Source organism: Emys orbicularis, chromosome 15, assembly GCF_028017835.1.
Source record: "Emys orbicularis isolate rEmyOrb1 chromosome 15, rEmyOrb1.hap1, whole genome shotgun sequence".
NCBI classification, from domain to species: Eukaryota; Metazoa; Chordata; order Testudines; family Emydidae; genus Emys; species Emys orbicularis.
Genome location: NC_088697.1, coordinates 25,432,176 through 25,438,175, shown reverse-complemented (window position 1 = coordinate 25,438,175; position 6,000 = coordinate 25,432,176).

The window sequence follows — 6,000 nt, the reverse complement described above, 5'->3', positions numbered from 1 at the left end:
GTGTGACGGTGCCTATCCCAAAGGAGAATGGTCACCATGCCTTGTACCACGGCTTGAGTGGCAAAGTATTAGAGGATGTAGGAGATCTCACCACTCCCATTTGGAATGCTAGGGAGAGCTGGCACCATGCCCTCCAAGTGCTGCGTTCCTTTACAAGCCCCCCATTTCTTTTGCTAGTCATCAAAACGCTAGTGGCCAAAATGCAGAGGCATTTTCTTCTTGCGGGACTGACAATGCTGTACCTACGTGTGACACTGAGGAGTACACAGATCTCTCTCTCACTCAGAAGCTCTGAGGCATAGCAATGTTGGTTCTGAAGCAAATTCTTCACCTGGCCACTCACGTCTGCCAGCTCGATTTCACCTGCAAAGCATGGCACAGATAAGGGCTGAAGGCCAGCGAGCAAATGAAGTCTGGGAGCAGGAGGAGTATGATTCAGGCCCATCTCTAAAATGAAAATCTTTCTTGTTCTGAGCATAAAAATCTGCACAGGACCAGCTAGAATCCATAACCGGTAACTAGAAACCTACATCTTATTAGCTTATTTCATGTGATTTAACAAGTTCATGGGGCCTCCTTAGAGACATTGGCTTCCTGTTATGTCACACTGAGACCATGGTAACTTGGAGCCTTTGTATGCAACTATACATGGGATTACATGCAAGAGCATCAGAGGTTGGCCCCTGTGGCCTGATTTGAACTGGAATATCAGTAGAGCCGCATGGACTCGATAGTTACAATCTGCAGGTAGTTAGCGTGAACATTCTCTCAGACTTCAACCCAGTAAGGCTTGATGACGCCCCCACCCTGAAAGTGAAAGTCGGCAGAAACCCGGTCTAGTGTCAAACTGCATGGTCAAGCACAGCTGTAACAAGACGGGGCCCCTGGAAAGGCACATTGACCCACCATACCTTCATTCTCATAGCCACAGCAGTGTTTGATGCTCTCCAGGAGAAGCTGGACTTTGCAGTGAATGTTAAAAAGGGTCTTTTCGTTTTCTGTTGAGAAAGACATAATTCATGGGGCAAAACTTAAACTAGTTGTGGCCGCAGGGAGCAGGCCCATCGAGAGAAATATGGGGCTCTGGTACATCATGTTCACTGAAGCCCCACCCCTACCATTTTGCCCCCATTTCACCCCAGTTACAGATATTGAGCTTGGAGCCTCAGTACAACTGTCTCCCTTTCCCCCCCCCCCCCTCTTGTCAGCCTGGCTGGGAGCTCTGCACAAAACCAAAAGCTTTCTCCCTAAGCTATTCTGGCTTAGCCTCTCCCAGCAGGAGTCACTTTAGGGGATGGTTGAATTCTGGATGAGGGGGGAAAAGACAGTTACCTTTTCCGTAACTGGTGTTCTTCAAGATGTGTTGCTTATGTCCATTCCATATTTGGTGTGTGTGCTCGCCACATGCACCGGTGCTGGAAGTTTTCCCCTTAGCAGTATCCATAGGCCGCTGTGCCTTGACTCCGACCTATCTGATTGAGACGAGTTCCTCCCACGGGACCCCGGGGATCTTTGGCATTTGGCGTATCTGTGTCAGTAGACCGGCGATCTATGCCTCACACTGCTTGACCTGTACCGGGATCTAGAGCAGGACTGGGAGTTGGAGCGGGCCGGTCGTCGGTAGAATCTCCCCGATAGAGGGGATTCGCGTCTTGGCGACGGGTGACGGCAGGCGGGTGACCGGTGACCCCATTCCGCTGATTGGTTGGAAGACCGGTGCCGAGACATTGGAGACACAATGGGTCGGTCTCAACGCTCATGCCGGGGGCATGATACTCTGCAGGTCTGCGACAGGTTACCGGCGAGCTGTGCCTCAAATCCCGCTGTCGGTGCCCAGGGTCCGGAGACTGAAGAGGGCTTCTCTGAGCCTGCTCCCAAAGTCTGAGGCATGACGGCTCCGTGCGGGCGAGCGCTGATGGGATGTCCCCCCCTGCTGAGGTGGGGACACTCGGAATGGTCCCAAGGCGGGTTTACCCCTGGGCTTGGGTACCTCTGGAGCCAGTGTGGGCGGCACCGGTAGCGTCAGGATCTCCTGTGCTGCCTGCAGGGCCTAGGGCGTTGCCGGGACTTCGAGTTGACAGAGGTCCTCGTCAATGTCCAGTGTGGTGGGCATAGTAAGGAGGGGCTCGACCACTTGATATGAGCTGGGGCCTGACTCCCTGACGGAGGTGTTGAGCCGCCCAGCATGGGTCCTGGCTCTCCTCCGCCCCTCTCCTTTCCCTTACGGGATGTGGGAGATCTTCCCCTCGCAGACATGTTGGGCTTCTTGGCCGGGGTCAGGGCTGGGGCGGGGAATCAGTGCTGGCTCGTAGATGGCACCAGCGGGGCACTCTGTACCGATGCTGCGCTGCTCGGGGCCGAATCAGACCTCTGCTCCAGTGCCGGAGTCAGCACCGACTCCATCAGGAGTGCCCTGAGACAGATGTCTCTCTCCTTTTTCGTTCTGGGTTTGAACGACTTACAGAAGCGACACTTGTCTACAGTGGGGGTTAAATCAACCTAACGGTAGAGCACAGGGTGTGAATTTTTCACAGTTCTAGGGTGACTGACATTTTAGGTTATGACCAAGCTCCTTCAGGCCCTTAGGGCCAGGTTTTTAAAGGTATTTAGGCACTGCTGCACTCAGCTTTGCAATGCCTTACTGATTAAGGAGTCTAAATGTAATTTTAAAATGTGATTAAACACTTAGGTTCCTAAATCTCATCAACTGTCAAGGGGATTTTGGCTCTTCATGGCCTAAATACCTTTTGAAAATGAGATTTAGGTGCCTGAATCAGTTAGCGATTGCAAGGCTGAGCCTAGTAATGCCTAAATGCCTTTTAAAAATCTGGGCCTAAATCACTTTTGAAAATGCAATTTAGGCTCCCAAGTCACTTAGACATTTTTGAAAATTTCACCCAGGAAACTTTTCACTTACCTTCTCCTAACAGTAGGAAATTTTGAAAAAGAAAATCACTTTCTATGCAATATTTTATTTTTTTTCCTGCCAAAAACAGTATACCAATGGGGGACAGGAATGCTAGCTTTATTGCCTCTTTTGTCCTGAGTGACTAAGTTCCTTATGGACATGTAGGAGGCAACAGAAATCCAAGGCTGGCAAGTCACTTACCTCCATGAAGCACCGTTATAAACATTTCTACCAATAACCTAAAAAAAAAAAAAAAAAAAGCAAGAGACCAGTGACAGCTTTCCCACTATCATATACTGACACAGAAAAGCAATCCCAGAGCCTGGCCTAAGTCCCGCCTGCGAATGCTCTGAGTTAGGTGTTTGCTCTTAGCCAAGTTGTGTTCCATAGACTCCTCCCGCCCTGTCCTTTGCTAAAAGCTCCTCAGGGTGCTGGTAAGTGGCTATGTTCCCCCAAGACAGAGCTGCAACGGTAACCAGACACCATGTTCCAGTTTGCCTGCGCAGGCCAAGGAAAGTCAGAACCAAGGCACAGAATGAGTGAGGGAAACAACATCTAAGAAGGGTAGGTACCTGAAAAACATCCCCCAGGGGGAAGGACCCTGAAATTCCTTCACATCTGACCAGGCAACCACCTTGTAAAAGCCAAACTGAGCATGTCTGTCCCGGCTGCCAGGTGCCGACTGTTTCTCTCACTGATGACGCCACCTGTAGATACGCCATGCAGAAGTGCCCTGTAAACATTTGTTTGTCCTTAGGAACCTGCAGGGCTCAAAAGCCTCTTCCTGAGGCGACAGCTGAATAAATATCACTTCTATCAATTAAAGGGGCCTGGTCGAGGCCTCTGGAATCTACTAGCAGGCACCTGCCTGTGTGGGTTGCCAAGGTGTTATGCTGGCTCCCAGCCAGGCAGCTTTACCTTACTATACCTTACCTGGAAGAGAGCTGAAGACACCTGGGGAGAAAGGGAGGGAGGAGGCTGCAGTCCGCACTGCAGAAGTCAGACACATTTCTGCTTGAGTTAATGTTCCTAAGCTATTAAAAATCAGACCAGATAGGATGAAAGCACCCTTTTTTCCAGGAAAACAAATAACCTTAAGGGTGCAGCCTGCATGAGATGCACATAATTTATTTTGCTGATGGGCAGGGATTTCCTACAATGTATGTGAAGAGTCTAATTTCCTACTCCCTTTTTGTCTTATTGATTGAGAGTGGTACATTCAGAACACCGATATATAAGTTAAGAACATTGATATTTTCAACCCTGCACAATTATGGATGATTAACAGTGAGTAGGAATACATTTGAATCTACGCCTTCACAGCTGTAAAGAATGTATATATGTAGGATCTACAGCATGCATCTATCAGTGTGCATGTGAACATCTCTGTACATGTACATCTGTTCATGAACATATGTATTTGTATCAAACTGTATCCATTAGTGTCTTTGTTTCTGTGCATATATTTATCTGCCGATATGTGCCCATATAACCCACATCATGCATGTGTGTGTGTTGAAGGTTGTGTAGCCTCATATATGTACCAGCATGTCACTGTGTGTATGTACATGTATGAATGTCCCATGAAAATTAGGTGTCTATGTGTTCACAGGTCTGTTCGCTCCAGCAATGATGGAACATCATCAGTTGGATGCTTTTAGCTGGTACAAAAGGATTGCTGGACTCCTTCAGGAGATGAGCTGGTGGCCGTTGTGGTTTGCAGAAGATGAAACAGCTCAGATTCTGTGTCTTTAATTCTCTGAGCAACACAGCTCTTCTTAATTTCCAGCAACTGGGCCTGGTCTCTCTTCGTGGCCCAGGATTCCAGCTGCTCTGTGAAGTGTTGTGCTTCCTCCTCATGAATCCTGCCCAGTGTCTGCCATAAAAATGTAAAATAAAACAACAGCACACTCCCATGGAGTTAGACAGCAGCAACATCTTTCCTGAGGCAGCCTGGCTTAGGGCTAGAATGTAGCACTGAGAACCAGGAGACCTGGGTTCTAGTGATCTTGAGCAAGTGAAAAACTATCAATCACATGTCTGTACAATACCCACCTTTATAAAGCACAGCAAGATCAAGGGTTCAAAAATGCTATCGACGTGCAACTATTATCATCCTTCGCTTATAGGGAATCCATCCTAAGACCCAGATTCAGTGGGTATGTCTACACTGCAATCAGAGGTGTGATTGCAGAATGTACATAGACGTACCTGAGCTAGCTTTCATCTAGTTAGCTTGGGCACTGATAGCAGTGAAGATGTGGCAGCACTGAAGTCTGTGCAGTTGCTTTTTGAGTTAATTGGATCAAAACTAGCTCAGATATGTCTATATGTACTATATAAAACTGGTCATCATCTATTAAAGATTCACAGCCACCTCCAGGAAAATATTCCATGTAGAAGCCGTTCCCCTTATATCCATATTTTTGTCCTCTCGTTTACTGAAAGGGACATATTTGCATAAAGAGAACCAGGATCTTCATTCTCCTGCTGGTTAATCCCCACTGCAAGTCACAAACCTTGGTTGCTTCATAATCCATCTCCACAGCAACTATTTGTGGTGATACAAACAGAAAGCTCTGACAGATGAGCTCTTAGGAAACAGAAATCCTATATTCATGCAACTGCTCACTGTGACAAGACATCAAGGAAAAGAACAACAAGAAATGAGAGACAGGAGTAGGACTAGTTCTCAACTGAATGTTTTTCAAAGTTTTCTACAGAGGGCTCTGGAAAGCTGCAGTTTCATCTGGACTCTGTAGCTCCATGCAATGTTTGGATTGTAATTAATTATACCTTTCAATACTTCTATAGCAACATCAAAGTTTGCAAAGTGTTTTACATGTTCCAATGAATTAAACTTCACAATTGCTGTGAAAGTATCACTTATAGCCCATTTTATGGATGCAGAAACTGAGGGACAGAGAAATAAATTTGTTAGTCTCTAAGGTGCCACAAGTACTCCTATTCTTTTTGTGGATACAGACTAACACGGCTGCTACTCTGAAAGAAGTGATTTGTCCAAGATAATACATGGAGCCAGGCAAAGATCTGGGAATAGAACTGAAGAGTCCTGGTGCTGTTCCCTGCTC